The 8,117-nt window shown below is 61.5% G+C and overlaps 1 protein-coding gene across 9 annotated transcripts in view; it reads left to right on the top strand.

Moving 5' to 3' along the window:
• Positions 1 to 513: 513 nt before the first annotated feature.
• STRBP (spermatid perinuclear RNA binding protein) overlaps positions 514 to 8,117 on the top strand; it is a 48,901-nt gene continuing 41,297 nt past the window's right edge. For 4 of the 9 annotated variants that reach the window (XM_053281649.1, XM_053281650.1, XM_053281653.1 and 1 more), the window contains exon 1: positions 665 to 842. The gene's annotated coding sequence lies outside the window, so the exon portion shown is untranslated. Of the gene's footprint in view, positions 532 to 664; positions 843 to 1,871; positions 2,058 to 6,831; positions 6,952 to 8,117 lie in introns of those variants that run through there. The other 5 variants (XM_053281645.1, XM_053281651.1, XM_053281648.1 and 2 more) reach the window with 4 other exon arrangements.

The following is an 8,117-nucleotide window of genomic DNA, read 5'->3' as shown; positions in this document are numbered from 1 at the left end:
CATCCCTGTCCTTCCCAGCCCTCCCGTTCGAAGCCCCCCCCCGTTCCCTCCATGTTTTTAACCCCAAGTTTTCCACCCCACGCCCCAAAGATCCCATTTGTACCCCTCCCCTTTTGCAAAGCCCCCTCCCCCAAGTGCACCCCTCCCCCCAGTGCACCCCTCTCCTTTTGCAAGGCCCCCCCTCCCTGTGCACACTTCCATTTTTGCCCCGCCCCCTCCCATTGAGCCCGGACTCTCTCTCTCTCTCTCTCTCTCTCCTTTACGCATTTTGCGCAAGGAGGGCCATGGTGGCCCGGGCTCCGCTGCGGACTTTGCGTGAGCGCGCTCCTCAGGTGCGGCACCCGCCCGCCGGGAAAGCGGAGGAGGCGCCTACGTACTTGGCGTAGGGGATGGACAAACCCTTGGCGGCGGGCAGAGTTACGCATTCTCCGCAAAGCCGGAGGTGGGGGGGGAGGAGGCGTTCCCTTCCCTCCGCTGGCCGGGGAGGGGGAGCGGTGAGCTACGCGGCTTGCGCAGGGGAGAAGGGCACAGGTAGGCAGGCGAGCGGCGCGGCGTTGCGCACGCCAGCGGCGTAAGCGGCGCAGGCGGGCTGGCGGGCGGCTGGAGCGGGCGCTACGCCGCTGGCGTAAGGCGGCCCTCCTCGCGCTGCTCCGTGCCTCGCTCAGGTGCAGGGAAGGAGGGAGCGAGGGGGCGGGCTCACGTTGCCCGGCAGCCCTGGCCGGGCCCAGCCTATGGGGGCGCCGGGCGCCGTCACGTGCTCGCGGAGCCCCCGAAAGCTGCCTGCCGCGGTGCTGCGGGAGCCGGACCGAGCCGGGACGGGGCCGGGGGCTGCCTGGGGCGGGGTAAGGACCCCCCCGCGGGGCAGGGCGCGCCCACGCAAGGCCGGAGGGGCGGCGCGCGGGCCGGCCAGCCCGGGGGGCCGTGCATGCCTGCATGCCGCGGGAGGGGGCGGTGCTGCGCGGTGCAATGCCGGGAGGGGGGGCGGGAGGGGGCCCGATCCGCCGCGGGGGGGGCGGGCAGCGAGCGCTGGTGCCTGGCCGCCTGGGCTCCGAGGCGCACCCTGGAGGGGCGGGCGGGCGGGCGGGGGGGGGGGCTGCTGGGCTTCCAGAAGGAGGGGGCGATCTGCCCGCAGGGGGTCTGGCGCGGGGGGGGGGCGGCGGTCTGCATCTAGGGCAAAAAAGGGAAGGAGGCTCCCCCCGGCAGTGGGGCAGGAGGAGAAGAGGGAGGGGAGTGCAGGGCGGGGTGTGGGGCTGCAGAGGGGCAGCGAGAGGCAGGTACGGCCTGTGGGCTGGCGCGGGGGGGGAGGAGGAGGAGGGAGCTCCCCACGCCCCTTGGAAATGGGGGCTGCCTTCGGGAGTTTGGGTGCCGGAGGAATCCAGGCCGGGGGGGGCCAGGGGGGGCAGTGCGGAGTGGTACCTGCCGGCGGGCCAGTGGCGTTTGCCCCCAGTGCAGAGGTTGGGTCGCGGGTGCCCTGTGCTGTGGAGGGCTGGGTGGGATCGGGCCGCGGTCTGGGTTGCAGTTGGGTGCTCCGGGGAGGGGGGCAGTGGGAGCAAGATAAGAAGCCCCCGGAGACCCCCTCAGTGGGCCAGTCACTCCTTCCCCACCCGCCGCGATCTGCAGTCGGGGTAGTTACTGGGTGGGTCTCCCCCTTTCCTGCTCTTTTAACATGAATTGTGATGGGTCAGGTGGGGAGTCTGTCCTTTTTAACCCCTCCCAAAGGGGTCACTGTGTGAGTCTGCAGGATACCCCCCCCCAAAAAAACCCCCAAACAAATGTGCTGGTTAAAGACTTTAATTTATTGGTGCATAAGCTTTTGTGGGCTATAGCCCACTTCATCAGATGCAATCAGGTGACTCTTTGTCAGGGACTGTGAATGTGGAGGTCAGAGAAGGCGTTCTGTATAGGAAGCTCATCCGTGGGATAGGTGCAGACTTCTGAGTAATGCAGGACTCTTCTTCGGACTGGCTGTCTTACCCAGGAACGATGACATTCTGGGACACCGAAGCATCTGCTGTTTTCTTCTTGCTTCCTTTGTGCAACCAGAGGGCAACCTCCAGGTATTTCTGTGTAGGGGCCTGTTAGTTTTAACTGGGTAAGAAGACACTGCTTCCAGCCTGGGGAAGAGTCCTGTGCCGCTCGCAAGACTACACCCAGCATTTGACATTCTAGCCTTTCCAAAACATGGTACAAGGTTTGTTTGCTTTTCCATGGGGATGACTTGGCTGTTTCGTTTTTGACCCCCGTTATGGTGTGGACCGTCTCTGCAGCGGAGAACCCCGCGCTGTGGGGCTGGCTTTGTGGGACGGTGTGGGTGTTGCAATGCACCAGGGCGGCTGCTGTCCTGTACACGTGCACGCTTCCAGAGAGAGGCCGCTTGTGGGGAGAAGAGCCAGCCTCGGACCTGGCCATGTGAGGCACCAGCAGCTGCTCCTCACGGTGCAAGTCAAGCGCTGGGTCTCTCCGGGGCTTGGGGTGTGTGTGTGTGAATTTGCCCTGCCGTTTTCTCCCAGCGTCCACGGGGGGGGGGGGCACAGCCGCCTCTTCTTTGCAGGTGCCCAGCTCCTTTGAGAGTTGCCCAGCGGGAGCGTTTGCTCCTCGGCTTGGTCTCGCTGCCCCTCGGCCCTGGCTCTCCAAAGGCAGGCTCCGTGCGGCGGCGGCGGCGGCTGTGCCGCATCAGATTCTCTCTCTGCCTGACCTGATTTTTCCAAAAATGAAGCATCTGCACTTCCTCCTGGCTTGTGAGCGCGCTCGGCTCTGCCGGAGGAGCGGCCGATCCCAGTCGGGGTGGCAGCCCTGCTAGCACTGCCCCGTTGCAAGCGCTTGGCTTTCGCTCCCCCCCTCCTGCTTATGGCTCATAATTAAACCCAAGATTTGGAGGAGAAATGTCTTTGGCGCGGGGGGATGATATTGAAAAGGAGAGGAGGAGAGTATTGCTGGTGGGGTGGGTGGGAGATAGTTGCGTGCAGACGTTCCCTCCTTGGCAGCAACTCCAGGTAGGGCTGGGAAAGACTCCTGCCTGGAACCTGGGAGAAGCCGCTGCCAGTCAGGGTAGACAATTGATGGACCAAGGGTCTGACTCGGGATAAGATGGTACGTGCATCAATTTATGGGAATGAGCCACTGCCCATCGGCAGACGCCTTGTTTTGCATGAAGGTCTCGGATTCTGTCCCTGGCAGCATCTCCAGGTCGAGCTGGGAAAGACCCCTCTGAAACCCTGGAGGGTCGCTGCCAGTCAGAGCGGGTGGTGTAAAGCTAGATAGACCAAGAATAGAAGTGGAAGGAGGCCGCCTCGTTCCCGATGGAGATGGGGGTGCTGGCCAGGCCTAAGCCTCCTCTTTGCTCCATAGTAAGCCCCAGTGGTTTAAGGGGGCTTCTCAGCCAAGCATGCTTGGGGTTACCTCCTGGCCAGAGACCGGCAGCTGGCCTCTTTCTCTTTGGAAAGAGTGGGCAGATGGAGCGCTGGGTGAGGAGTCGTTCCGTTTTTATTATATTTCCATTTCCACACTTCCTCCAGAGAGCTGTTTGCAGGGCTGTTTCTAGGATGCGGTGGTTAGGCTAAGAGAAGGTGAGTAGCCCAAGGTCGTCCCGTGAGCTCTAAGACTAGGTGGAACAGAGGAAGCTGCCATGTGCTGAGTCAGGCCCTTGGTCCGTTTGGCTCAGTCTTGTCTTCACAGACTGGCAGCGGCTTCCCCAAGGTTGCAGGCAGGAGTCTCTCTCAGCCCTGTCTTGGAGATGCTGCCAGGGAGGGACCCGGGAACCTGGATGCTCCTCCCAGAGCGGCTGTATCCCCTACTCAGGGGAATCTCTTGCAGGGCTCACACACCAAGTCTCCCTTTCATATGCAACCAGGGTGGACCCTGCTTAGCTAATGATGAGGCAGGATGAGGCGGCTCATAGAACTGGAACCCTGGACTCCTCTGTCTAGGCCCGATACTGTTGACTGCATCCTCCCGGCTGCCACGTGTTTCCCAGGCAGACTTTTTGGTGAAAAAAGTCACCCAAGACTTTTGTTTAAAAGATCTGCAGGGTGGAGAAGAATGAAATAAACCAGACACTCACACACACACCCCTGCCAGACATACACACACACACACACACTCTCTCCTACGGCTAAGTTTACTTTTTAAACTTTTCCTCCTGCAAAGTGAGAGACGTGCCCAAGAATCCGCCATGCAAGCAGGACGTGGTATATGTGGGGGGGACTTGTAGGTGGTCGTTCCCGTTTCTGCCGTCTTCCAAGGTAGGAGGTGTATCTCTTTAAGAAGGATCCAAAGGGCAGGCTGGGGAGCTTGTTGGAGAGAGAGAGAGAAGGAAGGAAAAGGGGGATGCTGCAAACTGTGTCCAGAACTGCCTCCTGGTATCTTTAAAGACCCCCCCCCTTCCCGAGACCCCCTTAGGGCTGATGAAACTGAGCCTTGCAGAAACTTGGTCCCCAAATACTTAAGAACCCTCCGCCCCCCCCCTGCCGCATTCCAAGGCCTCTTCTAAGGAGGGGAAAGATCCAGTCTATGGGGTGTGAACTCGGAAAGGCCAACTCGTTGCAGGCTGCAGAGCTTTTCTCTGCCTGGCGGAAGGGGTCAGAAGTGGGGGTCTGCTGCAGGCCGGGCTCGGTGGTGCGGTTCCGTCTGCACAGGCCTTGATCCTGGCTTGCAGCCCAGAGATGGGGGCCCCTTTGGTCTGAAACGGCTTCTGCCCGGCGTGCCAGTTTTGGGGTTGCACAGAGATCCTCGCTCGGTAAGGCACCTGCCTCTCCACTACCGGAGGCGGGATACAGGGAAAGGTCTTGTTTGTTTATTTATTTATTACAGTTTATTCTTCCACTTATAGCCCGCTTTTCCTGCAAGGAGCCCGGAGCGCTGTACATGGTTATATTTATCCTCACAACAACCCTGTGAGGTAGCTTAGGCAGAGAGTTGAGTGACTGGCCCAGAGTCGCCCGGTGAGTTGCATGGCTGAATGGGGATTAGCCGCTGAAGAGGGCAGCCTGCTCGTTCGCCCGGCTCCTTTTCCTTCTGAGCACATGCAGTGGTGTTCTGTTCCCCAGGGGTCTTTCCCCCACAGGAGTCACTGCCTAAAAGCAGATCCCGGCTGGACGTGAGGAAGGATTTCCTGAGCGTTGGGCAGTGGAACACCCCGCCTCATATGGTGGTGGCCTCTCCTTGGCCAGGTGGAGAGAACCGGGCAGAAGCTGGACAACTGTGGTGTCGGTTTCCCGCACTGCGTCAGGGGTTGCGGTGGCTAGAGCAAGGCTTCCAAAGTCCCTGCCAGGTCTAAGATTTCATGAAGTCCATATTCCGCTAAACATGAGAGGAGGTTTCCTGCCAGTCAGGGCTGTTGGACAGTGGAACTGCCTGCCTCATGCAGTGCTGGGCGCTCCGTCAGATGTTTTCAGACCGAGGTGGAGTTGCCTACCTGTCTGGGATGTTGTAGCCATTTCCCGCGCAGAGCGGTGGGTTTGACTGGAAGACCTTCCGACTCCCAAATCCTGTGATCCTTTCTTCCCTCGCACCCCCACGGACACCTGAAGCCGCCTTCTGAATCTCGCCCGTGTCCCATCTTGCCCATTATTTCTGCTCTCTGGCTGGCCGTGTCTCATCGGAGTCTCTGGCGGAGAAAAACCCTCCCCAGCCTTGCCACGTCGGAGCCGTGGTTTTACCTTCCCTTGGACCAGTTGTGTTCTCAGGGTTGTGAGTTAAGGTAGCAGGCCTCTGGATCCCACAGAACTCCTCTTCATCCCCCCCCCCCCGCTGTCTGAAGATGCTCTATAATCTTAGGGGTCCCTGCCAACCCCGCTGACTTCCCACCACCCACTCCCTAGAACACCATCTGAACCGCTCTGCAAACCCACCCGCCCCGCACGGGGCCAGCATGCCTCACCCTGCTGGGGAAACAGGAAAGCGTTGAGCACAGTCTGTACCGAGGAGGCCCTCAGTACCGACCGTGCAGCTCCCTGGATGCCGAGACAAGGCCTCGAGATGCCTGCAAAGAGGTGGGCCTGGATTGATCCTTGGCTCAAAAGACCGGCGAGGCGTGCTGTGGAGCTCTGTGGGTGCAGAGGACGTCGGGGTTGCGCCTCTTCACCACTGTGTGCTTGGTGGATGGAGAAGGCATGCCGGGCGAGGGTGCCGCCAGCCTGGCCTTATGCCTGGCCCCTCCTCCCTGTACCTTCTTGGGTACCCCCTGGGCAGGGGGCGGGGGGGGTCTTTTTCCTGCTTGCCCGACTCCAGGGCGTATTGGCCCGAGAGAAGCACATTGAGGTGGGTGCCGGCTGCCTCCCTTTCTTCCGTCCGCACCGGTGCCTCCTGAGGCAAGGCTTGGAAAACCTCCCTTCTTTTTATAGCCACCGTGGGGCTTCGGGAGAGAAAAGCTCCCACACGTTTTCCTGCACTGCTGAGGCACGGATCCTGGGGAGGGGGGGCTGGGGCACAGAGAGAGGCCTCTGCCTGCCAACCCAGGCGGGCGGGCGGAGGAGAGTCACTTGAGAAGCCGCTGAGCCTGAGCGGGGCTTCTGCTCAGGGACTTAGCCGGGCTTAGAGCGGCACTTTCCCTGCAGGCGCCCCCGCCGGCCGGCCTGCTCCTTCCCAAGCTGCCTCTGCCAGAGTGCAGCGCCTTGCGGGCAGGAGATGGCAGGGCGGCCCCTGGCTCCCGCCTGCCCCGGCCTCGGGGAACGCCCCCCCCCGTGTGCGGCACGCTCCCCAGGACAGCCCGCAGCCTCTTTCCTGGCTGTGAAAGGATTGTGCTTCTCTCTCTCTCCGGGGCCCTGGCAATCCCCTCGCACTCCTGCCTCGCTTACGTATCAGGAGGACTTAAGCGCCCTGCCGGATCAGACAGATGGTCAGTGGCGCCCAGCCACCCGCTTTCCGTAGTGGCCGGCCGCAGCTCAGCAGAAGAGTCCCCGTCGGGCCTGCGGGAGGGCCCAGTTTCCGAGCCGTCCCCGGCTGCGTCTCCAGGTAGGCTTGATCACGCCTCCCCTGCGCCCGAAGCCCTGGAGGGCTGCTGCCAGCCAGGGTGGGCCGCGTTGAGCGGGATGGACCAAGAGCTTGTCTCTGCAGCAGGCAGCGCCCTATCACCGCCCGGGCGCGCTCCTCAGAAAAAGTCCAGAAAAATTTAAAATGCTCACCCAGTGGCCAGTGATTTTTGCGTGTTTACCCTCTGCCTCTGCTTCTGCACTAACTGAAAGTTGTTTAAAGCAAAGAGCAATGCCACGAGATCTCCCCAGACCAATAATGTGATCGGTAAATGGAGTGCCCCCCCACTGCTCCTCTTGCTTTGCTGCGTCCTCCTCCACCCGCCTTCCTTCTTGCAGACGAGCTTCCCCTCCTTTCCTTTGCTGGCTCGCCCTTTGGGCCGAAAGGTCCTTTGCTTCGGTAGAGCCCTCCCTGCCATCTCCGGGGGGACCCCACGGCTGCTGTTCCCTTCCGCTTCTCTCTCCTGCCCAGGAGGGTGCCGAAGTGACTCTCCTCTGTCCCCAAACCAGCTGCATCCAGGGGAAATGGTCCGGGACACTTCTGGATCTTCCGGCAGGGATGCAACACCCGCGTACCGCCAGGCCCGTGCTGAAAGTGGTGGCGATCCGAGAGAGCCCAAACATCCCTCGGTCCCCCGTGCCAAGTCCTCGTTGAGCCCGGCCCTGCCGTGAAGTGTGTGGCGTTGGGTGTGTGTGTGTGTGTGCGTGCGCATGGGTCTCGGCCTCTGGCGGTCTTCCTGGTTGTGTTCCCCAAATTGGCCGTGCCGGAGTGTTCCCAAACCACTGGGCAACCGCCTGCCCTCTCCGCTCGGCTGATGGCGCCTGCTAATCAAGTGCAGAGGTGGGTTGTCACCCGTGGCTTGTACAGCCTGGTGTGTCGTGCTGTGGGGTGTGAGTGTGTGGGTCGTCCTCCCCGCCTTAAGTAGCTTGTCAGGAAAGCCGCGTGTGTGCCGTTCGGGGCTCTTGGGGGTCGGGGGAGAGAGACCTCCTTGCAGGAGCTGCTGCTTGGGATCTGCTCCCAGGAGCTCACTCATTTGGGGAGAGCCCTCCTTCCTCCCTCCTCCGGGTTGTTGACTGTGAACTGTTCTCTCCGCCGCCTCCGCCTCCCTCTCCTCTGTGGGGGACATGATTTAGAGCCCGGCTTGTGGC

Source organism: Hemicordylus capensis, chromosome 17, assembly GCF_027244095.1.
Source record: "Hemicordylus capensis ecotype Gifberg chromosome 17, rHemCap1.1.pri, whole genome shotgun sequence".
In the NCBI taxonomy this organism is placed as follows: domain Eukaryota; kingdom Metazoa; phylum Chordata; class Lepidosauria; order Squamata; family Cordylidae; genus Hemicordylus; species Hemicordylus capensis.
Note: the sequence above shows the minus strand (reverse complement) of the source record. Positions and strands in the feature narration are given on the sequence as shown.